This window comes from Leopardus geoffroyi, chromosome D1 (genome assembly GCF_018350155.1).
Source record: "Leopardus geoffroyi isolate Oge1 chromosome D1, O.geoffroyi_Oge1_pat1.0, whole genome shotgun sequence".
Taxonomy (NCBI): domain Eukaryota; kingdom Metazoa; phylum Chordata; class Mammalia; order Carnivora; family Felidae; genus Leopardus; species Leopardus geoffroyi.
In genome coordinates, this window is record NC_059329.1 from 31361474 (window position 1) to 31387556 (window position 26083).

Here is a 26083-nt window from a genome sequence, read left to right on the forward strand (position 1 = left end):
ATGTTCCTCCAGAAACTGCTCATCTGTTTTATGCCTGAAACTGGACTGATCTTGACAACTGTTCTCTTTTTTAATCTTTATTTATTTTGAGAGAAAGAGAGACAGAGTGTGATTGGAGGGAGGGGGCAGAGAGAGAGGGAGACACAGAATACTCTGAAGCTGGCTCTAGGCTCTGAGCTGTTAGCACAGAGCCCCATGCGGGGCTCAAAATCAGACCCTGATATCATGACCTGAGCCGAAGTTGGATGCTTAATTGACTGAGCCACCCAGGCATCCCAACAAGTTTTCTTGACATATATAAGTGTTCAAAAATGTTGATTGAATATTACAAATGATTTGAAGCTAGGGAGAGCAAATATACTTGTTCCATGACTCCAATAGGGAATACTTCCTTAAATGGAAAGAGATTACCATAGTATCTACTAACATATAGATAGATAGAATGTGTCCCCAAACTATTTTAGAATTTAGAAGAAGAGTGGTTTCTAACTAACTGTGTTTCTAATCAACCAGAACAGAGAATATATTTATAGATGAAGCTTTTCAAATCTCTGAACTAGCCCTGTTTTAGTGCTTTTGCTGGTACTTTTACTTTTTTTCTCATTTCTATTCTATCTTCTCTGGTCCCTAAAATCATCAACACAGATGTCTTCATCAACGCCCTCAAGGAGTATTCACCTATAGTATTCAACTATAATTCATAATACCTGTTTTTTACCAGTAGCTTAACATTATCTGGGAGGCCACAGAATGAAGCATTCTTCCACATCCGGAGTTTCTGTGATTTTGCCTTGTTCTTGATTGACAGCTAACCGAGTTGTGTCAGAAGATATGCTAGTTCCTACCCTAGAATGAGTTTTAGATTTATAAGGAACAGTCTCTAGAATCTCTAATAAGTAACTTTCCAAGCTAGCATCCCAAGGCTCTGTGTAGGTGAGGTAGTCTAGAAATTTTAATGGAGGAAGGGCCTACAGCAGATAGAAAGCATCTTCCTCTCTACCTCACCTGGGTTGTCCCAAATTCAAAAACTTTGAGGGAATGAAAATAGACCCTCCTGAAAGAATTCTGTGAATATGTGACAGCAGTTCTAGGTTAGGTTTTGAATCTCCCTGAAACCCTTCATACAAGCATACAGGATGGGAAAACCAGAAATGTAAGACAAAGTATGCAAGAAGAATAACTGCCAAGTGTCATATGTGAATCTTGAGAAACTTAACAAAAGACCATGGGGGAGGGGAAGGGGAAAAAAAGTTACAGAGAGGGAGGGAGGCAAACCATAAGGGGCTCTTAAATACTGAGAACAAACTGAGGGTTGATGGGTGGAGGAGAGGGGAAAGTGGGTGATGGGCATTGAGGAGGTCATTTGATGGGATGAGCACTGGGTGTTGTATGGAAACCAATTTGACAATAAGTTATATTTAAAAAAATAACTGCCAAGTCATCCCTTAGAACCAGAAAATGTTTTCAGGAAGAAAAAAACCTCAACTGTTTTAAGTCCTCAGCATTTTTTGGGATAAGTGAGAGGAAAGCAAGAGAATATCTGATGGACTTAACAGAAAAACCATAAGCAGCCGACAGGTGAACATTGATAAACACAGTAAAGCAATTTGAAAAGAGCAGCCAGAACTGGGATGGATTTGGCCTGCTTTAATTCACCAGAGAATGCAGGGGGTCTTCTGTAATGTTTTAAGGATTTGAGTAACCTAGGCCTCACAAACTGTGAAATTAACCAGCTGAAGGTCCCTTCTGAGATCAAGCCCCACATTGAGGATATAACATGCTGGGAAGAGAAGCTAGACCAAGCAGGACAGGGACAATGGAGCAAAAAAAAATGGGATTTTCAGATAAAGATGGGGAGGGAACAGCATTTGTTGATCACAGAAAGTACTAAGCCATGTTTTTGCCCATTTTACTAAGGCAGCAACAGAAAAAAAAAAATCTGTAGATGCAATACTAAAAAAGGCCCCCTGGTCTCCCTTCTAAAGCTTTATGAAAACAAGTTTCATATGAAAATGAACAGAAAAGGATGATAGTTGAATCCCATATAATGTTTTTATAAGACAAATGTGAGGAACAAAATAACATCCTTATAATCAAAGAAAGAATATCAGAAAGACATGCTCATAAAATAGATGAAAACTGTAAAGTAGTATTCCAAAAGAACTTGCAAAAACTTAATGAAATAATATAAGATATGAATAATCAGCATAAAAAAAAAAGAACTAGAAAGTCTCAGAAAGGAAGCAATGTAACTGAAGAAAGAAGTAGATAAATTTAAAAATAAAGAGTGAACTAGGAGACTTAGAGACTGAAAAGAAGGAGAAACTCATATTAATGTTTAATTCACTCAACAAGAAAAATAATTTCCAAGGTTGTAGACTGAAGTGTGAAAAGTAAAATAATAAAGCTTCTAGTGTGTAATGTAGATTATCTTTATGAACGCAGGTAGGAAGGAATGAAACATGGAGCAAAAACCTGATAAATTGGGCTGCATTAAAATGAAGAATTTCTTTTCATTTAGAGAGACAATTATGAGAGTTAAAATGCAGGCCAGGCTATAGGAAGTGATATTTACATTACTTGGGTTTTACAAACGACTTTCATCCAGAGTATGTTAAGAACTTTTCAAATATATAGAATAGAAAAAAGGGCAAAGTACTTGAATAGGTATCTCATAAAACAAATATTCAAATAGATGATAAATATATAAAAAAGCACTCAAACTGGTTGATCATCAAGGGAAATACAAATTAAAGTCACAATCAGATTAACACTGCATACGCACCAGAATGGTTGAAACAGAAAACGTGTTACTGTGGAGTGCCAGAGAACACATGGAATAACTGGAATCCTCATCCTGAGGTATATGGAATATGGATTGTTAAAGCCATTTGGAAAGCTGGTTAATATCTACTAAAGTGTAATGTATGTATACACTATGATGATCCAGAAATTTCACATCTTGGTATGTGCCCATCAGAAACACACAATGCATCAAAACCCAACCACCTACAAGGGTGAATGTGGCAGAATTATCATTAATAGTCAAATATTACAACTCAAATAGAGAAATAACCCAAATATCCATATTTGGATAAAATATACACTAAAATATTATAGTGTATACATAGAATGAAATAGTATACAAGAATGAAAAGAAACTGTTTCTACACCCAACAGCAGAGATGCATATTACAAACAAAATGCTGGGGGAAAAAAGCTAGATACAAAGGTGTATATACTGATCTTCTTCAGGATCTAAGATAGCTAAAATGAATTTATCATATTAGAAGTTGGGGCAGTATTACCTTTGGAAAGGTTGTAATTACTGGAACAGGATGGGGGATTTTATTTATTGTTCTTAGAGATGGTTGGCTACATGGGTGTGTTCTCTCTCTGGAACTCACCTAAGTATACATATGTTTGTATACTTTTATGTAGATATTTATCACCTTAAAAGTTTATGTAAAAATCATGAATATTGAAATATATCTTGTTACCTTTGTGAAACTTATATAATCATATACCATATTATGGACAAAGTATATAGCAGAATATACAAGCTAGAAGAGATTCATGAAAAAATGTTTTTACTGCTGATTTGCTTTTGTTTTGTTTTACATGCATAATTGTACTTATGTTTTTAAAAATAGATTCTTACTCATACTCTGATTATCTACAGCTCAGTGTAGACTAACAAATGGGTACTGCCATTAAAAGAAACAACCCAAACAACTCCATTAGGATTCTATTATAAGTTCTCATTAGAATTTAAGCATATATTAGACAGGTATCCATTAAGAAGCTTTTAGATGAAAATTTCAAGGTGTTAATTGATCCCTCAGGGGCAATTGAAGTTCACTTCCCTTTGTAGTTTCTTTGAAGCTTTGATTGGCTTTACCAAAGAGGCGACAATTGATGTAAGTTGAGTCCCTGAACTAATTGTTTGAATGAATAAAAGATATTAGTGAATAAGTTCAAAATGAGATTTACCTGCATGGACTTTATAAAGTTTTTTTCTTTCTAAGATTTATAAACTTCCTCTACTCCATGGAATAGTTTTTCAAGACTGGAATACATTCTAATTTAGAGATGGCCACCAGATCATATGATATTAGAAGCTTTGAGTGACCCTGCAGGCTGGCACTCCACCACAGACTGAGTACATTTGTATAATGGAATAGTATACAGCCTTAAGCTGGTGGTGTCAGCTCAGTGTGGACACCACATTTAGGTAGTGTCACAAGTGATGTGGGCTCCAGAGCTAGGTAAGTACCATAGGTAATTTCCCAAAGCCCTGTGAACATATGCCTAAAAGGGAGCTAACTTTATATTGCCATCTCAGATGTAGGATAAATAAGTTACAAATATTCAATAATCACAAACGCTTGCAATGTCTTTTTATAAAGCCAAGTCTTAGCCAGGTGCTGGGGATACCAAAATGAACACATCTTGACCGCAAAATGAATTCATAATCCTGCAGAGAAGACAGACAAGCAAACTTTGCAAGTAGAGTTTCACAGAGTGAAGGCTACCACTATGCTATGTACAGTTTAGTTGCTGTTTGACATCCTTCATCATATCAACAGCACAAAATTCACCTTTTATCAGGGTGGGGATGATCCCTGGCATCTTGGCAACTTGGCAACTTGGCATCCCTGGCAACTTGGACATTGGCTACCCTGAATCATGGACCATATGCTGCTCTCTCAGAGATGACTCAAGTGGGCATTATACAAAATCAACCTAACAAACTATATTGAGTATTATGCAGGATCTACATGAGATAAGGGTGTGTGTGTGTGTGTGTGTGTGTGTGTGTGTGTTTACAACAAAACTGCATATTAATTCTAAAACTTTTTACATGAATTATGGTCCTATTTCACAATCATGTTGCTGTGAGGTAAAGTTTATCTCCCTCTTTCCAATATTCATGTATTTTATTTCTTTTTCTTGTCATAGACATTGGTACAATATTAAATAGCAGCAAAGTCGGCATCTTTTTCTTGTTCTTTCAATAATTCTCTGTAAGTATGATATTTGTATGAGGGGTTATGTCAACAAAAATGGCAAGTTCATATGATTCAACATGAGATACAATTTATAAGATTAATGATGTTTCTTTCTATTCCTAATTTGTTAAGATATTTTTCATCATGACTAAAACTCATCAAATGCTTGTTAAAATCTTTTTTAATGCTTATTTAATTTTGAGAGAGAGGGAGAGAGAGTTAGGGAGGGGCAGGCTGTGAGAAGTAGACACAGAATCTGAAGCAGGATCCAGGCTCCGAGCTGTCAGCACAGAGCCCTACACAGGGCTCAAACTTACAAACTGCGAGATCGTGACCTGAGCCAAAGTTGGACGCTCAGCTGACAGAACCACCCATGAGTTCCCCAAATTTTTATTAAGTCGTGTAATTTTTTTTGGTGTTGTTTCATTTCTTTGTATATTTTGGATATTAACCCCTCTATGCTATATGTCATTTCTGCCATTCAGTATGTTGCCTTTTTGTTTTGTTGATGTTTTCCTTTGCTGTGCAAAGCTTTTAATTTTGGTGTTGTCCCAATAGTTTGTTTTTGCTTTTGTTTTCCTTTCCTCAGGGGACATATCTTGAAAAATATTTCTATGTCCAATGTCAAAGAAATTACTACCTATGTTTTCTTCTAAGAGTTTACAATTTCAGGTCTCACATTAATGCTTTCAATACATTTTGGGCAAATTTTTGTGTGTGGTGTAAAAAAAGTGGTCCAGTTTTATTCTTTTGCATGTAATGTTCAGTTTTCCCAGCACCATTTGAAGAGACTGTCTTGTCCCATTGTGTATTCTTGTCTCCTTTGTTATAGATTAATTGGTCATAATAGTGTAGGTTTATTTATGGGCTCTCTATTCTGTCCTATTGATCTGTGTGTCTATTTTTGTGCCATTACCATACTGTTTTGATCACTACAGCTTTGCAGTAAACCTTGAAATCTGGGATTGTGGTATCTCCTGTTTTGTTCTTCTTTTTCAAGATTTTACTCAGCCATAAAATATGTGGTATATATACAATGGAATATTATTCAGGCATAAAAAGGAATGATATCTTGCCATTTGCAACAACATGGATGGGCCTAGAAGCTATAATGCTAAGTGAAATAGTAAGAGAAAGACAAATACCATATGATTTCACTCATGTAGAATTTAAGGAAAAAAAAAGGAAAAAAAGAGACAAAAAAAAAACCAAACCAAAACAAAACAAAAAACCCAGCCTCAAATACAGAGAACAAACTGGTAGTTTCCAGAGGGGAGATTGGTGGGGAGATGGGTGAAATAGACAAAGGAGATTTACTTGTCTTGATAAGCACTAAGAAATGAATAGAATTATTAAACTATATTGGACACCTGGTACTAATATAACACTATATGTTCATTACAATTGAATTTTTTAAAAAATTAAAAATATATCTAAGAAAAAAATGATTTTTTTGTTAATGTCTTGAATTACACTATCCTATCTGGAAGTGAAGTTTGGCTATGGAGGTTTTAAAATTTTGCTTCCTTTAGATTTTCATTAGTAGAGTTATTTTTTAGAGCAGTTTTAGGTTTACAGAAAAATTGAACAGAAAGTACATAGAGTTCCCATGTATATCCACACTACTTCTCCCTCAGTATCCCCCACATTAGCACCTTTCAACAGGGTGGTACATTTGTTATATTGATACATTAATATTGATAAATTATTTTAATTAAAGTCCATATTTATGTTAGGATTTATTCTTTTGGTGTATGGTTCTATGGGTTCTGATGAATACATAATATCATGTATCCCTAATTTTAGTATCATGCAGAGTAGTTTTGCTGCCATAAAAATCCAGGGTGCTCTCTCTCATCCTGAACCCTTGGCAACCACTGATCTTTCTACTGTCTCTATAGTTTTGCCTTTTCCAGCATGTCATGTAATTGGGATCATACAACATGTAGCATTTACAAGTTGTCATCTTTCACTTAGGAATATGCATTTAATTTTTGTTTAATGTTTATTTTTTTGAGAGACAGAGAGAGAAAGAATGCGAGTCGGAGAGGGGCAGAGAGAGAGATACACACACAGAATCTGAAGCAGGCTCCAGGTTCTGAGCTGTCAGCACAAAGCCTGACATGGGGCTGAAAAACATGAACTGCCAGATCATGACCTGAGCTGAAGTTGTATTCTTAACTGACTGAGCCACCCAGGTGCCCTGAGTGATATGCATTTTTAAATTTCTCACATTTTTTTCATGGCTTGATGATTGATTTCATTTTATTGCTGAATAATGTTCCTTTATATTGATGCACAACACTTTGTTTACCCATTCATCTACTGAGGGACATGGTGGTCAATTCCAAGTTTTGGCAATTATGAATAAAACTGCACACATACATGTGGAGGTTTTTGTGTGAACATAAATTTTCAGCTCATTTGAGTAGAAGGAGCACTGCTAGCTGGATCATATGATGAGAGTATGTTTTGTTTTATAATATGATGCTAAACTATCTTCCAAAGTGGCTGTGTCATTTTCCATCCTTACCGGCAATGTATGAAAGTTTCTGCTGCTCCACATCCTATCCAGAATTCGGTATGGTCTGTGTTTTTGATTTTGGCCATTCTAATAGGCGTGTAGTGCTATCTCATTGTTGTTTCAATTTACTATTTCCTAGTGACATAATGATGTTTAACATCTTTTCATATTCCAATTTGCCATCTATATATCTTCTTTAGTGATAAGGAGTGAGATCTTTTGCTCATTTTTAATTGAAATGTTTGTTATTTTATTGTTCAATTTTAAAAGTTCCTTGCATATTTTGGACACCAGTCCTTTATCAGATGTGTGTTTTTCAAATATATTCTCCTAGTCTGTAGCTTGTATTTTCATCACTTTAACAATATATTTCACAGAGCAGAAATTTTATTTTTAATTCTGTTCAACTTATTAACTTTTCCTTTCATGGATTGTGCTTTTGGTATTGTACCTAATAAGTCACTACCAAAACCAAGTTCACCTAGCTTTTCCTTTATGTTATCTTCTAGAATTTTTATAGTTCTGCATCTTACATTCAAATCTTTGATCCATTATGAGTTAATTTTAAAAAAATTTTTAAAAATATAACTTATTGGCGGGGCGCCTGGGTGGCGCAGTCGGTTGAGCGTCCGACTTCAGCCAGGTCACGATCTCGCGGTCCGTGAGTTCGAGCCCCGCGTCGGGCTCTGGGCTGATGGCTCAGGGTCTGGAGCCTGTTTCCGATTCTGTGTCTCCCTCTCTCTCTGCCCCTCCCCCGTTCATGCTCTGTCTCTCTCTGTCCCAAAAATAAATAAACGTTGAAAAAAAAATTAAAAAAAAATAACTTATTGTCAAATTGGTTTCCATACAACACCCAGTGCTCATCCCAACAAGTGGCCTCCTCCATTCCCATCACCTACTTTCCCCTCTCCCCCCATGTCCCCCCTCCCCCATCAACCCTTAGTTTGTTCTCAGTCCTTAAGGGTCTCTTATGGTTTGCCTGCCTCCCTCCCTGTAACTTTTTTTTTCTCCCTCCCCTCCCCCATGGTCTTCTGTTAAGTTTCTCAAGATCCACATATGAGTGAAAACATATGGTATCTGTCTTTGTCTGCCTGACTTATTTCATTTAGTATAATACCCTCCAGTTCCATCTATGTTGCTGCAAATGGCCAGATTTCACTCTTTCTCATTCCCAAGTAGTATTCCACTGTATATATAAACCAGATCTTTTTTATCCATTAGTCAGTTGATGGACATTTAGGCTCTTTCCATAACTTGGCTATTGTTGAAAGTGCTGCTATAAAAATTGGGATAAATGAGCCCCTATGCATCAGCACTCCGGTATCCCTTGGGTAGATTCATAGCAGTGCTATTGCTGGGTCATAGGGTAGTTCTATTTTTAATTATTTGAGGAACCTCCACACTGTTTTCCAGAGCGGCTGCACCAGTTTGCATTCCCACCAGCAGTTAAAGAGGGTTCCTGGTTCTCCAACTATTTGCAAATGACATATTGGATAAAGGGCTAGTATCTAAAATCTATAAAGAACTCACTAAGTTTTTAAATGTTTATTTATTTTTGAGAGACAGAGAGAGACAGGCAGACAAAAAGCATGAGTGGTGGGGGGCATAGAGAGAAGAAGACGCAGAATCCAAAGCAGACTCCAGGCTCTGAGCTGTCAGCCCAGAGCCTGGTGAGGGTCTCAAACTCACAAACTGCGAGATCATGACCTGAACTGAAGCCAGACACTTAACTCACTGAGCCACCCAAATGCCCCATTTTGAGTTAATTTTTGTAAGAGTTGTAGTTCTGTGTCTAGATTCCTTATTGTGTGTATGGACATCCAATTGTTCTATCACCATCTCCTGAAAAGACTATCCTGTCTTCATTGAATTGCCTTTGATGTTGTGTTAAAAATTAGTTGGATATATTTTAACTCTCAAGCTAGCCCACACTATTCCTCTGGCAATTTATTAATTACAGTTAAATGTTCTTACCAGTGCTGGGTACAGTGCTGGTTTCTGCTCTTGGGTTTCCACTCCTGGTAAGCTGTGATTCTCTGCATCTGCCTCTCTCTACAGTTATTAGGACAGCTTTTTGCCTGAGCCCTCAGTTCTATGATATATGTAAGAAGAGGTGCTGTTTTCCATTTGTTCTGCTTTTTTTTTCTTGTTGTGAGGACAGAAGCAATGGCTTCTAAACTCTTTAGATGTTGGCCTGGCAATGGAATTCTGAACTCATTCTTTTTTCAAACCCATTCCTGTTCAAAATTTCCCTTAGCCTGGAGAAAGCGATGATTTTTTTTTTTACTTACAGGAGAAAAAAAAATTGTCATAAAGTGGGGGCACAATAATATTAAACTCAACTTTTATTGCTTGGCCATGGCCTTTGGCACTTTGGAAGCCCCTGTGACTCTGTGTGTGTGTGTGTGTGTGTGTGTGTGTGTGTGTGGCTGCCAGCAGGATTTGCTCTTCTTCTCTGAGGTGTTTCTCATATTTGTGGAGAACTTTTCTAACTTATTAAGCAAATCTACCTTGTTGTCTTATAGTACACAGGAACACAAAATTTTTCTACTGAATCTTTTCTTGTTCTTGCCTTCCACCTGCATACACACTCAATCTTTCCATTTAAGGAAATTTCAGAAACTTGCCCTTCATCCCTCATCTGCCCTGGCATAGTGTTCAGTTCAGAGGGTTTCAATAAAATCCCTGATAAGGTGATAAACAGATAAAGCTCATAGCTCCTCTCTTTGGAGCAACAAAAACAACCTTCTACACTACAGCTTTCCGATCAGGATGGGCAGACTACAAGATTTCCATAGCCTATTTCAAAATGAAAATGGGGGACCCAGGTCACACATGATTAAGAATTTCAAATTAGTGACAGCAGAGCATTAATGCAAGCAGAGGGTCCTGTGTGACTAAATGGAATGAACACCCAGGCAGCTGGACTGCCTCTGAGTCATGTCTTCCTCAGGCTAAATATTTGGTTTCCTTTGCTTATGACACAGTCTCTCATGTGACATGGTCTTCATCAAGAGTTCCTCAAGTCTCTGTTATCCTGCATACTTCTCATGCAAGAGACCCGTTTGCCACTACTCCTTGCTGTGTGGTACTCCAAACAAGGCACCTCATTCCTGGAATTGGGTAGATGGTTGCCCTGCCCACCTGCCCTTGGTGTAACAACTGAACTTTCTATCAACACAGACTTAGATTCATTTCTGGAAACGAGATCACAACGTTAACGATTGTCAGCCTATTCTCAAGTACAACTGCTTCAATCACACTTTACTTAACCAGCTCATGCCTCTACAGTTGTTGAGGTCTTAGAGCTAAGTGCAGAACATCACCACAAGTAAAATCATTTTTGTTAATTTTTATACATCAAGGACTTTCTTAATTTTGTGGCTTTCATTGACATGACAGTTTGATAACTCTCCTAACTTGGTTAAAATTCACTTCATTTAAGTCATTAATGAAAACATTAACTGTCAATAATTATATTCCTTTTGTAACTGAAACCAAGTCTATGCCTAACGAGCAACAAGGCTGATCATTGAGACATCAGGTATGCAATAGAAAAGGGTTTAGTTGAGAGGCAACCAAACAAGGAGACAGAAAATCAAAGCTCCTCTCCTCCACCTCTCTGAAGCAAGAAAAAACAATTTTTTTATAATAATAGGCATTGAGATTACACACATAGTGATGAAAAGGGCAGGGGAACCTATGATTATTCATGAGGAAAGTTGTAATATGTACACTGAGTAAGCATATATGTAACAAAGATCACATATTCACTTTGGGGTGGAGACAACACCAGCATGAGGCAAAATTCAGCCCCTGATGTCAAGAGGTTATCTTACAAGAAGGAGCTATGGGCATGCTCTGAGAGCCAGTATAAACTGGGTGGGGTAAGGAATGCAGGGCCTTACTTGTTCACGGGCTGGGGACCATATCAGTGACTTTGAGTCCTGGATTCTTTGGAAGCAGCTAGTATATTTGTTAGTGGGGAATGAAAAAAACATGATGGGTGACTAGGGAGAAACAGTTCTCTGAAAAACAAGCTTTAAATTTTTTGCTAGTTTCAACTGTCCCTTTGGGTATACATTACTTTTTTTTCTTTTTAATCTTTAAGAGATCTTTGGGAAACTGAAGCCAGTTCCCATCCTTTTTCCAAACACCTATTAAGATTCAGATAGCTGGGACAGAAATATGGTGAGGCCCCTGACCTGTGAATTAACGAGGGAGTTACAGCACACATGGAAAACACAGTCCTGGGCCTTGAATGGGAAATGATGAGTTAGTGCTGTAGCTATTGCACACTGGAATGACGGAGTATGGCAGATGGTTTGTTTTTATATTTGCTGATTGGGAAGCTTGACCAGAACATATGGGTGCTGAGATGAGCTTTGAAGAACTGGCCACGCTTGAAGACACAAAGGAGAGGATTTGGTAGGCTTTCCTGATCAAGAGATGAGTGAGGACATAGAAGGCAGAGGGTATGTATAGGAGAGAGAGAGGGCCAATGTGGCAGACACAGACTTTACATGAAAAGGTTGCTGAATTTAATAGAGAGCAGTACTTGGCATCACAAGGAATGAAATGTCTGTGGGACAATATCTGTGATGGTCATCACCTGGAAAACTCAGGGCCTACATGTCCTGTAGGAACTCAGCATGGCCTAGGGGAGCTGAGTACGAGGGCGGCCTCAGGAGCCATAAGGGTGGGCCTACATGTGTGTAAAGGATAAACATTCCCATTTTGCCATTCCACCAAGGGCCCTCTTGGGACAAAATATTTGCCTCTGGGGATGGCTGGTTTGTATTTCCTGCCCTCCTCTCTAGGTGCCTCTGTGCCCTTCTCCAAATTCAGCAGCTGTGTGAGTGGCTAAGACCCAAGGAGAAGGCATGCATGCTAGAGATAGGTGGTAGCCCTGGGAAGGAACACCAGACTGGCTCCTTGGGATCACGTCTGTGAGGTTACACAGCCCTTTCTCCCAGCAGTGGGATTGGGCCACTCAGATATCTCCCTCAGTTTAGAGGAGCTTGGGGTATGGGGTGGGGGCTCAACTCCTAAAAGGGTCACCAGCTTCTCTGATGGCTAGTGGGCTGAATGTCTCTGTTTGTAACACCGTGCTGTCAGTACAAAGCTACTATTAGCCTACCTGTGTCCAACGAGGGATCTAGCTCCTGTCATCTCTCCCTTCCTGAGTGGAAGGGAGGCATCCCTCAGGACTGCTGTGGCTTCCTCCCCACAGCCGTGCTCACTCCTTCTGACCCTGGCAGCTGTGGCAGACAAGGAGGCGCCTCAGGCCTGGATCCTGGAGGCATGGAGAATCAGCAGCACTGATGTGCTTCCTGCAAGCATGCATCCATGAGCTGTCTACAGAGCCCCTGGATGCCATCTGTCTCAGACTATGTCTCTAGGCAGATACAGCATTTGAGGAAACAAGACCTATCTCCCTTGTTATGTCTCACTCACTGTCTGTAGGCCTATTGCACATGGAACCATGTTTAATGCTCCAGGAGGCAGGCAAATCTACAGGAAAAGCAGCCCAGGTTTCATTTATTGAGAATCTAATGAATCCAGACACTCTGCAGCAAATTATCAGCATTCCTTTGGCAAAACTTCCATAAGCCCTCAGTGCCAGCTCAGGGTCCCTCCTCTGTGCTTTTCTATCACCACAATCTATGAGAATTTCTGATCCTTTCACTGTGCTAAAATCTCCATGAAGTGGATCTGTGTCTGTCCTAGAACAGGTAATTAATAAATCTTTGTGTATACTGCATCTTTCCAACAACTCTGAGTCATGAGTGTGTTTAGTCCTATTTGAGATTTTTGTTGTTGAATATCCTAGGTTGGGACTCCTAGGTGTCTGACTCAAAAGTTCAGGTATTTTCCTGTGCCTGTGGTGCCGTGTCATGAGAGGAGAGCACACCACATTCTGGTCATTGTACTTCCAGGAGGGGGTACTGTGTTGTACTGCCTGGCCACCTTCAAGACTGACTCCACCTGCAGGACTGTTAGTTGTTGATGTTTCATTGTTCCTCTCCAGCAGTGACCATCCCCTGAAGGAAGGCGCCCCCCCCTTCCCCAGATTATCCCCTTCCCTGGGGACAGCTGCATCCAGGGATTAGTGAATTAAGCATTACAAAGGCCCTCTGGCTTCCACAGGGACAACTCCAGAAGGCATCCCAGCTCCAGAGCTTCTGGTAGGATAGGCTGAACTCTCTCCTGCAGTGGCACCACTGTTTGACTTCTGCTTGTGCCTGACACAACTTCTTTCATCTCTTATGGTGCTGTTCCAAGAGCATTTCTCAGTAAACTTTCTGTATGCAAATCTCAGAGTCCTGGAGTCTGTTTCCCTGGGAACTCAACCCACATCAGTTGGTACAGGATGTGATCTTAGGATGCAGACTCTAAAAGGAGATTTTGGAGATGCATCATCCAGCAGCCAGGGCCAGTTACTGGTGATAAATGAAGCGTATGGTTGTAGTGAAATGTTAAAACTTTCATTGGTGATGTTATAGGCTAGGGTATTGGTAGAAGAGAACACATTTGTTAGGGCATTCTACCCAGTAGAAGCAGCAATATCAGATAACACAGACATTTTGGGAAAATAATAATTATTATGGACTATGGAATTTGATGGCCTTTTTGGCATCAGTCAGTGCACTGGAGGAAGACAATAAAAGGCAGATGGTAAGTAATCACCAGTTGATGGCAACGTGTGAAAGCCAGAGTGCCTCCCTGGCAACATATGCAGACACTCTTTTCCTCTTCAGGCAGAGGGCAGAAAAAGCTGAAGACCAGACCCAGACTTTCTTTGAGGAACAAAGCTCCAGAGAAGTTGGAATTCTCAATCCTGGCATGTTCAGGATATCTTGGCCTGGAATGACTTCTCCCTGATTAGAAAGTCATGGGACCCTGAAATTGGGAATAGGGATATTTAAGTCAATGCTCTTGGAGTTTTGAATTCCAGGTTTCTTTGAGTTTTCTGGGTCTTTGGAAGTCACTCACTCCTTCTGGCAGAAGGCCAGCACTTGAAGACATTGTAAAGGCTACTACCTTGCAAGACAACTCTAGCACATCATACCAATAACTAGGGCCCATCCATGATGTGGACATGTTGGATTTGCTAAAGAAAGAAAGGATTACAATACAAAAGGAGGGATTGTAATATGGATTACAATATTGCACAAACATGGTACCTCCAGGATCAGGTGAGAGAAGGGCCAGAGAGTAAAAAAGGGCTACATAAGCAGGTGAGCCTCGATATCATCCTCCAATGTTGCACCTGTATTTCATCTTCAGCTAACACCTGTGGACAGTCTTGTATGACCAGCTGGTGGAGTTTGAAAAGGTCAAAATTCGTTCACAGAAGCTTGGGTAGATGTAAGGTATAAAAGGACCGTAATACACTATAAGAACACAGAGGGTGTCCTTGAAAGACAGTGGTGATGTTAAATCCTGCCACTAGGAAAAGCTTGAAGTGGTTCACCTGCTTATCCACCTTGAATGGAAAGGAGAGATGCCAGGGAATATATATGGTCTCATGGTCAGTAGTAAGTAGTTTGGCTGGTTGCTCAAGGAAGAGGAAATACTGTAAGATTAGAACAAGGAGGTGTGGGAAAGAATTGTATAGATGGACTTAGAGTAGACAACATGAAGTAAACATAGTAGCATCTATCAAAGAGCATCCACTACAGGAGAGGATAAAACAGCAGGCAGACAGAATAATATTTTCAGTTGACATCAGGCAGCCTCTATCATTTGCCAGCCTGGTCATCAGCTAGTGCTTGGGTGAAGTAGCAGGGATGGCAGAGGTGGAGGCTATGCAGAGGCCAGAACATTAGGCTTTCACTTGCTCAAGCAGATTTAGCTGCTGCCACTGCTATATGTTCAGCCTCAAAGCAGCAGAGACCAGCAAAATCCCCAATATTGCACCATTACTTGAAGAGGCCAGTCAACCACTCAATGGCAAGTTGATCATATTTGACCCCTTCCATCTTAGGAAAAGCAGAAATGCATCTTGAGTAGAACTAGCCCATTCTGAGTAAAGTCTTGTCTTTTTCACTTATAATATCTCAGCCAGCACACCTGTTTGAGGGCTTTCATAGTACTTGATCTACCAACACGATCCTGCATTAAATCACATTGGGCCAAGAAACCTACTTTGGACTTCTTGTGTCAGCAGCAGGAAATATAGATACCATTCAGGCAGGAGTAATGCATTACTCTTCATCTTTCGATCTATACCTTCCCATAGGACCAGCTAAAGCCTCTGTTGTAATTGCATGGAAGTTCAATGTTTCCTTCTGCCCAATCTTGCTTCCCTTACCCTTCCCAGATGCTATTGCTGATAAATCTTCCAAAAAAGGGAGTCCTATTTCAGAATCATTTTCCTGGGGAAGCCAACCTATAACACCTGCTTCAGCAATTCCAGCCAACTCAGTTCCACAGACAGATTCTCGGCTGGATGAGAGCTCTGTAGAAAGTGCTGGGGATAACAGAATCACTGTCAGTCACACTAGGTAGAATTCTTGGACACATTGGCACATGACAGGTTTTTGAGTGGTTTGTATTCAGAAACTAAATGAGTCTTACTCCTTTTCCTGGATTTATGTCATTGTAGAGCAGGGAATGGCTGGCCAGACTGTCTTGTGGGGATGGAGTATGAGTCCTCTGTGATGACTCTAGTTTAAAATAGTAGCTACTGATATATTAGAGGTTTACAGCAGAGAAAAGAGGGCTGGCTTATAAAAAACAATAAAAATAGCAAATAGGTAGGGCTTCTGCTACTCTCCAGGCCTGGGAAGGTGCTCTATTCATTGACACTGCAGATGGCAGGCTCTGTTTTTCCATTCTCAGCCCTGAGTATGTAGTTTTCAGCTTCCTGGTTTGTAGGGATTTGTAAATAGATTTTTCCTTTTGAAATCTCATTGGTGGTGTGGCTTTTCTCCTCCATAGCATTGTGTACAGTCTGAGAATAGGAACTGGAGTTCCTTCCAATTTTGATAAATCCCTTCTCCCAGGACAGGGTGACATTCTTGACTCCTTTCCCCATTTCCCCATGTCAGGCAGTCTTACTGCCAGCTTACAGTGTTCATCACTGTGTTTGGCACAGAGATATTGTGTTAATAAATATGTGTGAATAACTGGATGTAAGTGTAGAAGACACACTCTACTAGCTGGACAGATGCTCAGCTCCTCACTGCAGAGTCAACCTGACACGCTTCTTGCTCAGTGTTGCAACTGCTATGTGGCTGCCTCATGGAAAGTCTTGGTCAGAAGGAAGTGAGGATTCACCTCCACTGTAAGAATACCAGCTGACTCTCTCCCCCTCTCTCTCTGCCCCTTACCAATTCACATGCACATGTGCACTCCCTCTCTCAAAATAAAATAAAGTAAACATAAAAAAAAAGAATACCAACTGAAGGGCACCTAGGTGGCTCAGATGATTTAACACCATCTCAGGTTTTGCCTTGATTTTGTCTCAGGTTATAATTTTATGGTTCATGAGATTGAGCTCTTTGGGCTCTGCACTGACAGTGTGGAGCCTGCTTGGGATTCTCTCTCTCTCTCTCTCTCTCTCTCTCTCTCTCTCTGCCCCTCCCCCACTCACACTCTCAGGCATGCTCTTTCAAAAGAATAAATAAAATAAAGTTATTAAAAGCTGATAGGACTGCATGTGTGTATAAGCCTAGCTATCTCTCAGCTCTGGCTAAGGGCTCTTTTGTTTTATCATGCTTCATATATCTTGTTTTATATATTGAGTGAGAAGATAAATCTAGTCAAGTGAATTAATCTGCCACAAAGAATGCTCATGCACTTCTGTTTTATGCCTATGTCTATACTTTGAAGTGCAATATGTGTGTGGGTGGTGGTTCTCAACAAGAATCCCAGGGGTCCTGTCTAAGGCTGTCTACTCCTCCCAGGGAATCCTTGACTGAACCCTTTCCTCTAAGGGAGCCAAAGTCAAGACCTGACTTTTCTTGCAACATTTTCTTCCCATGTTTGGTACACTGGGACCTTGTGTTGTCTCCCTTCCAAGAGGTCTTGGGATCACTCTTTCCTCAGAACCTGTCCCTCCCTCTTCTGTTTGACAAGGCTGGCCCTGAGCAGGTACAAGGAGTGAGACTGGGGTCCTCCCAATCTTCGCCTCCTCCTGAAGCCTTGTAGACACAACACTGGTAAACTTAGCTATGGTGTGGTCTTAGGAAAGGGCTGAAAGAAGGGGGTCTCACACTTACCACTTCCCTCAACCAACTCTCCCATTCCTCTTGTGGAGCTTTTTGGAAATACTATTTGCATGTTTTCCAACCAGAGGAATCATGCAAATGGTGACTATTTTAGGCTCAATAGGAAAATGGGCAGCATCAGACCATCACTATGGGGTAGATGGTGGCTACAGGGGAGAATATGGGGTAGGCAGGTTCTGAAACTTTCCCTATTACACCTTGGTATGGCCAGTTTTCCATTGGACTGTGACATTCAGCATGGGCTCAGAGCACCAGCACATAGGTAGAGTGTCAATAGTATTCATTAAATGATCTTCCCAGGAGTTGCCAGATTTGGGCACTCAGAGACTGAAATCAGAGGCAAACACTGGGTTATTTTCTCTTAAAGCCTGCTACTTGTGGGAGAGAAGGGGATTGTTAGGCTTAGTTAACTTCACTGAGCAGAGGGGCATTGGCCTTACTGTTGAAGGCCCAGGCCAAGTTAGTTATCTCCTCTACCCTTAGCAGTGCTGGAAAACAGGGCTATCATCCTACATATGTGTCATAATGCCTCATTAATTCATTCATTCAGTCAGTCAACAGACTTTTATAAAGTATGTGCTTGAATCCAGGAAAACAGACATGTCTCTGACCTCTAGGAGTTTCCTACCTGGACAGGAAGAAAGCCAAGTGAACACAGTTCAGGGAGAAAGAGCAGGGAGGTGCCCTCAGTCTTCACCTACAGAGTGAATTGGTGGGAGGCTGCAGAAACATGTGGCTCCATTTTAATTATCTCCATGCAGTAGCTTGAGTGCAACTATTCTGGGGTTGGAAACTTCTCTTAAATATTGGTGAAAGTTCAGAGAGATATCCTGACATAGAAGAGCAAATACTACATGACCCCAGTTACATCAGGAATCTAACAGTCAAACTCATAGAAGCAGAGAGAATGGTGGTTGTCCACAGCTGGGGAGAGGGATGAAGCTGGTCAAAATGTACATAGTTTCACTTAAGTAACATGGTTAAGTCCTAGAAATCTACTGTAGGACATAATGAATACAGTTAACAACACTTGAATACTTAAATATTTGTTAAGGGGGTAGATCTTATGTTAAATATTCTTATCAAAAAGAGGAGAGGGAGGGAGGAAACTTTTAGAAGAGATAGTTAAGTTTATGGTATTGTATATGGTGACAGTTTCATGGGTATACACTTATCTTTAAGTTTATCAAGATGTACACATTAAATATATACAGATATTTGTATGTCATTCATACACCAGTCAGAAAAAAAAAAGAGAACACACATACAGAAAAGCTATGATTTTTTCTTCAAAAAACAAAACAAAATAACATACACTATCTAGTTCTAACTAAAATCCTTCTTATTGGTATTTTAGTTATTTTTTACTCTTTCTTCTCTCCCACCACCTCCAGAAATGATGTAGGACTGCCAATCACCTACCTTGCACAGCAGCTCAGAGATGATTTGGATTGTTAATAAAAAGCTTTACCCTCATCCTTACATCCCTTCCATGCTTGCCTGGTCATCTTTTCATCCAGACTCCTCAGCACATCTGCAGTGAGATTCTAGGGGCTGCTGTCACAGCTACCAAGCTGTGAGTTGGAAAATCAGAGAGGCTCAAAATGGGGAACAGGTCAATGGGCTGTTTTTAGAAACCTATTTGGAAATTATTTCAAAATGAGTGGGAATAAGAAAGAATCACATCTATATCCATTATACAGAGTCACCCTTTAAGAATTTTTTTTCCATTTGCTGCTTCACTAGATATACATGCATTTTCTTTTTAACTGAACTTTTGTTTGATATAAATCACATAATCAGGACCTTTTAAAAATATCTTTATTTATTTTTGAGAGATAGAGAGAGACAGAGCAAGAGAGGGGGAGGGGCAGAGAGAGAAGGAGACACAGAATCCGAAGCAGGCTCCAGGTTCTGAGTTGTCAGCACGGAGCCCAATGTGGGGCTTGAACTCATGAAATGTGAAATCATGACGTGAGCCAAAGTCTGCCACTTAACCAAGTGAGCCACCCAGGTGCCCCCATCATGACCTCTTATCCCTAAAATATTTCAGTATGTATTTCTAAGAAAAAAAATTTCTCTTTTATGCCAACAATACTACCAATTTCAGTAAACTGATTATTAACACAGAGTTTAAAACTAATTACTAGCTGCATTTCATTTTTCAGTTTATAATGTATTTTTATAGCATTGTTTTTCTTCCAGTAAAGGATTGATCACATATTGTATTGTGAGATCATATCTCTCTGTCTCCTTTAATCTGTACCCCACTCCTTTTAAACAAACTCTAATAATAGAGTTGGAAGTTTTTGAAGAATTCAGTTTATCAGTCATTTTTATAAACCCTTCTACTGTCTGGAAATTCTTGTTCTGGAGTTTATCTTTGCTCAAACTTTGAAGTGTGATTTTACATATTGTATTCTTGTAGCCTTTACGGCAATTCAGAACCATAAACAGGCCAGAATGGCAATGCCAGAAATAGTAGGATGTACAGGGGAATTTTTTTTTTTTACCAGAAAGACTCCCTGCAGCAAAGGCAGAGTAGGGGTAGGAAAACAGGATGTTTGGAAGTAGGGGACTGTTGGTAAGCTCTTGTTGCAAAGGAAACAGACAAAGGGAAGAGTTGTCAACTCCAGCAGTCTCATCGACATGGGTGGGAAAATGTCCAAGCTCATTTCCGATTCACTAGAATTAGCTGGAATGTTTAGGCAGTAAAAGAGAGGAAAGGATATAGTGGTAGTCTATAATTTTAATTATGAAGTTATAGGTATTTCAATTTTATTATGAGCCTATCTAATACAGGGAGATAAACACAAATCTATCTATCTATCTATCTATCTATCTATCTATCATTTTCAAGAATTATTGGGAGATCAGTAGGGATTTTGGTGAAAACCCAGGAAGTGAAATGTAAATCTGTATATCTATATCAACATCTTTCTCTCTCTTTCTCATTTATATACTAATGACTAACCATTATTTTTAAAAGTATTTAGAGTCTAAAAGGGATTTTGGTGAAGGGCTAGAAAGTAGAATGGAAAATCAAGATTCCTTTGCCATAGGTGTAATTAAAAACAAAATGAGGATATTGCTGTATACAACTCTAACTGATTTCTTAAGGGTTTGGATTAGCTAAACTGAAGATCTCACCCATTCTCCAAATCATGCAGGTTTAAAGTGGGCAGCTTGGTTCAGGGAGAAAGGGAACTAAATTGTTCTGAATAATATGGGAGAAGAATTTAAAATGTCATGTTGACCGGGAACCTGGATGAGAGGAGAGATGCACCCTCGGAGTGGGCACTGCATGAGTGGAAGGAAGAGATTTCAGAAACCTCAGGATTGGAGCAGCTTTTAAGGACTTAGGAAGGCAAACAATTATGGAGAGGAAATTTTTTAAAAACCTACTTGCCATGGGGTAAACTAACCACCTGTGTTATAAACAGTATAAATACTGTTATATTTACAGCATCATTAATAAAGGGCATTGCTCCCTAATGCTTCTCTATGAAAGTGGATTTTGGGAGGAGGGAAATTGAGAGGGTGTTCACTTCTGTCTGCGTTGGTGCAAGGGAGGGCAAAAGTAAGGACAGGAAATCCTGAGAAGAACACTGGAGTTAGCAAAATGCCTGGAAAAGTTCAAACTTCCCAGGATGTGAAATTAGTGGGGTCAAAGCCAGGATATCTATGGGTCAAAGCTGGGCCTAGCTAAAATCTAGTTATGTGTGGAGTAATTGTATAGAGTATATATAAGATATGCTTAAAGGCATTGAAAATTAGGAAGGCCCAGAGAGGCTTGGAGGGATAAAATCAGCTCAGTTCGGTGTGAGATTTGTCCCACTGAATGGATGGAGTGGGGCTATGGGTTCACTTTCTCATTTTGTCCCATGGAGAAAACTTTGTGATAGTTCTGTAGCTCTGTGATGCAGACCTAGAACTCTAGGCTAGAGCATTTATTTTTAGGGCCTACTTGCCAAGCACAATGAGCTTCAAATAATGGAGGAATATCTTTCTTGTGAGAATGCTTTGTATTCCATGACTCAGCTCAAGTTCAAGTTCATATGACATTTTACCTTTTTTTACTTATTCTGTAGTGTGGAACCCTTCTTCTGTTTATTTTCTCCATCCAGAAGGATATATTTCCCTCCGTATGTCTACAAACCAGAGAGAAAAGCCAGGTAAGACAAACCTAGAGCTAGCCCCCAACATATATAGATGCTTGTTTTCCCTATTCCTCTTCCCAATTTACTAAATCAGTGTGCATGCACAGATAAACACTTATAGTAGGAACTCTCAGGAAAAACTAAAACATCAGTCTTTGTAGGGAGATGAACTTGTCCTGGTTTACCCAGGACATTGCAGGTTTTAGCACTGAAATTCCCACTTCCTGGGAAACTTATGTCCTGGGCAAATTGGGATGGTTTGTTCCAATGCTTCCAGGGAAAAAATGTGGGAATGGGGACACAAACATGCAGGACACAAGTTAGAGGTAGGGTCTAGGTGGGGAAGGCATGCAGTGTAAACATGGTCTCCCTCTGATATCAGTCATGATCTTGCTAAGACCCTTCAGACTATGGAAGAAAGCAGTCAGCCCTGATACCCTGCACCAATGACAAAGCTCAGCTGAGTGTGACTACCTGGAGGCCCACAGGAGCAGCCTAGAACTGACTAAAAGTCAACAATGACCATGGAGGCAGGGGTTGTTTCCCTGGAGACTTTGGCCAGAGAACAGCCATGTATCAGAGGTTGTGGGAGGTAAGGTAGGAATTCCTTTAAGGGCCTGTGGTTTTAGGGAGATAGCTAAGGCTGAAGGGTCCATTGGTCCTTAACCAAAATCAAGATATCGCCTGAGAACCAGTGAGCTGGGAAGTTCCACCAAATTAAATGGGTATCTGAGTAGTCTGGGAGCTTTCAGCAACTGCAGAATGCCCTTCTACTCCTGATACCAAGAATGCTGATAGTCCAAGATCTAAGCAAGCTGCTCTGAAGGCTGTCAGAACAATGAGTGGGAGCTCAAAATGGAGATGAAGCTGCAGAATCACGCTCATGACAATCCTTAAAGTGCTTCTAATTCAGACAGTTTGCCCTTAAGGGCTCCCAGCCCATGCCAATCACCTGAGTGTATGCACTCACATCTGGCTGCTTCCTGCATCCCTGAAGGCCAGAAAGAGTCCCTGAGCTTCAGGCCCCAGGGAATCCAGAAAAAGATGGGTTGTTTATTTCAGCGGGTTTATTCCATAAGCAAAGGAAAAGTTGGCCACGTCCCTTGAAAAAGCTAAGTTAGCATCAGCCTCTGAGCAGAGACCAGGCCCTGTTCAATCTAGACTGGTCTGATTAGTGAAAAAATTGAAGACCTAGAGCCTATGCCAGGCCTGGGTCTGATCCCAGAGAAGAGATGGGGCTTGGGTATGCAGGAAAGTCAACATGAGGAACTCCAGGCCCAGTCAGAGGTGTGAGCTGGACATTGCTAGGATAATAGGCCACCATCATTCTCCAAGCAGACCAAAGTGACCAATTTTTACAGAGCCAACCTGGGACACATCCATACCATACAAAAATAAATGACAATAGTTTATTATATAGTAATAACTATATAATGCATTATTACTTTAGCCATAAACATTATGGAAAATATGTGTTTAATTGAAATTGTGTATTCTATAAAATTTGATTTTTTATTCCAATTAATGCTATTATTTAAACAAAATAACAATATGACTAGTAGCATGTTTATATTTATGTTCTATTATGCAAAGTTTTATAACTTTTTATTAATCTTGCCATGTATATGTATGTATACACACACATACACACACACACACACACACACACACACACTACATCTTCTCTATTCATTCATCAGCTGATAGACTCTTGGGCTGTTTCATATCTTGGCTATTGTAAATAATGCTGCTGTAAACATAAAGGTGCATGTATCCCTTTGAATCAGTATTTTCATATTCTTTGGGTAAATACCCAGTAGTGCAATTGCTGGGTCATAGACTGGTTCTATTTTTACTTTTTGAGGAAACTCCATACTGTTTTCCAGAGTGACTGTATCAGTTTGCATTCCCACCAACACTGTAAGAGGGTTCCTCTTTCTTCAAATCCTCACCAATACCTGTTGTTTCTTGTGTTGTTGATTTTAGCCATTCTGATGGGTATTGGGATCATATCTCATCATGGTTTTGATTTGCATTTCCCTGATGTTGAGTATCTTTTCATGTGTTTGTTAGCCATCTAGATGTCTTTGGAAAAATGTCTATTCATGTCTTTTGCTGATTTTTAAATTTGATTATTCTTTTTTGAGGTGTTGAATTTTATAAGTTCTTTATAGATTTTAGATAGTAACCTTTTATCAGATATGTCCTTTGCAATATCTTCTCCCATTCCTTAGGTTGCCTTTTAGTTTTGATGATTATTTCCTTTGCTGTGCAGAGCTTTTTATTTTAATGAAGTCCCAATAGTTTATTTTTGCTTTTGTTTCCCTTGCCTCAGGAGACATATTTAGGAAGAATTTGCCATGGCCTATGTCAAAAAGGTTAGTTACTGCCTATATTCTCCTATAGGATTTGTATGGTTTCAGGTCTCACATTTAGGTCCTTAATCCATTGTGAATTTATTTCTGTGTATGGTGTAAGACAGTGGTACAGTTTCTTTTGCATGTGGCTGTTCAGTTTTCCCAATACTGTCTTTTTCCCAATGGATATTCTTCATTCCTGCATTGTCAAAGATTAATTGACCATGTAGTTGTAGTTTCATTTCTGGGTTTCTATTCTGTTGTATTAATCTGTGTGTCTACTTTTGTTTCAGCACCATACTGTTTGGATGACTAGAGCTTTGTATACAAGAAACACAAGAAAGGCTAAGGACCTTGTAATTTTATCAATTTAAGTCTAGAATTGGGAAGCCTCCAGCTTCGCTTTGCTTTTTCAAAGTTGCTTTGGCGATTCAGGGTCTATTGCTCTTCCATAGAAATTTTGGGATTGTTTGTTCTAGCTTTGTGAAAAAATACTGTTGGTATTTTGTAAGGATTGCATTAAATATGTAGACTGCTTTGGGTAGTATAGACATTTTAACAGTATTTGTTCTTTCAATACATGAGCATGGAATGTTTTCCCATTTCTTTGTATCCTTTCAATTTCTTTCATGTTTGATAGTGTTTGATAGTTTTCAGAGTTCAGGTCTTTCACCTCTTCTTCCTAGGTATCTTAAGGTTTTGGTGCAGTTGTAAATGGGAAATGATTCCTTAATTTCTCTTTCTGCTGCTTTATTGGTGTATGGAAATGCAACATATTTCTGTGCATTGATTTTGTATCCTGCAACTTTACTGAATTCATATATCAGTTCTAGAGGATTTTTTGGTGGGATTTTTTGGGTTTTCTATATATAGTATCATGTTGTTTGCAGATAGTGAAAGTTTGACTTCTAAGCCTACTTAGAAGCCTTTTATTTCTTTTTGTTATTTGAAGCTGTGCCTAGGACTTCCAGTACTATGTAAAATAACAGTGGTGAGAGTGGAAATTTCTGTTTCTGATCATAGAAGAAAATGATATTAGCTCTGGGGTTTTTGTATATGTATTTTATTATGTTGAGGTGTGTTACCTCTAAACCTACATTGTTTAGGGTGTCTATCATAAATGGATATTGTACTTTGTCAAATGCTTTTTCTGCATCTATTAAAAGGATCATATGGTTCTTATCCTTTCTTGTATGAATGTGGTGTATCACATTGATTGAATTGTGAATATTGAACCACCCTTACAACATAGGAATAAATCTCACTTGATTGTGGTGAATGATTTTTTTGATATATTGATACATTTGATTCGTTAGTATTCTGTTGACAATTTTTGCATCCATGTTCATCAGGGATTTTGGCCTCTAATTCTCTTTTTTCAGTGGAGTTTGGTTTTGGAATAAAAGTAATGCTTACCTCATAGAATCAGTTTGGAAGTTTTCCTTTCATTTCTATTTTTTGGAATAGTTTGAGAAGAATAGGTATTAACTCTTCTTTAAATGTTAATTAACTCTCCTGGGAACCTATCTGGCCCTGGGCTTCTGTTTGTGGGGAGATTTTGATTACTGATTCAGTTTCCTTGCTGTTTATTGGTCTAAGTTTTCTAGTTCCTGTTTCAGTTTTGGTAGTTTATATGTTTCTAGAAATTCATCCATTTCTTCCAGGTTGCCCAGTTTGTTGGTATGTAGTTTTTCATAATATTATCTTCAAATTGTTTGTGTTTCTGTGGTGTTGGTTATTATTTCTCCTTTCTTATTTGTGAGTTTATTTTTTTTTCTCTTTTCTTTTTGAG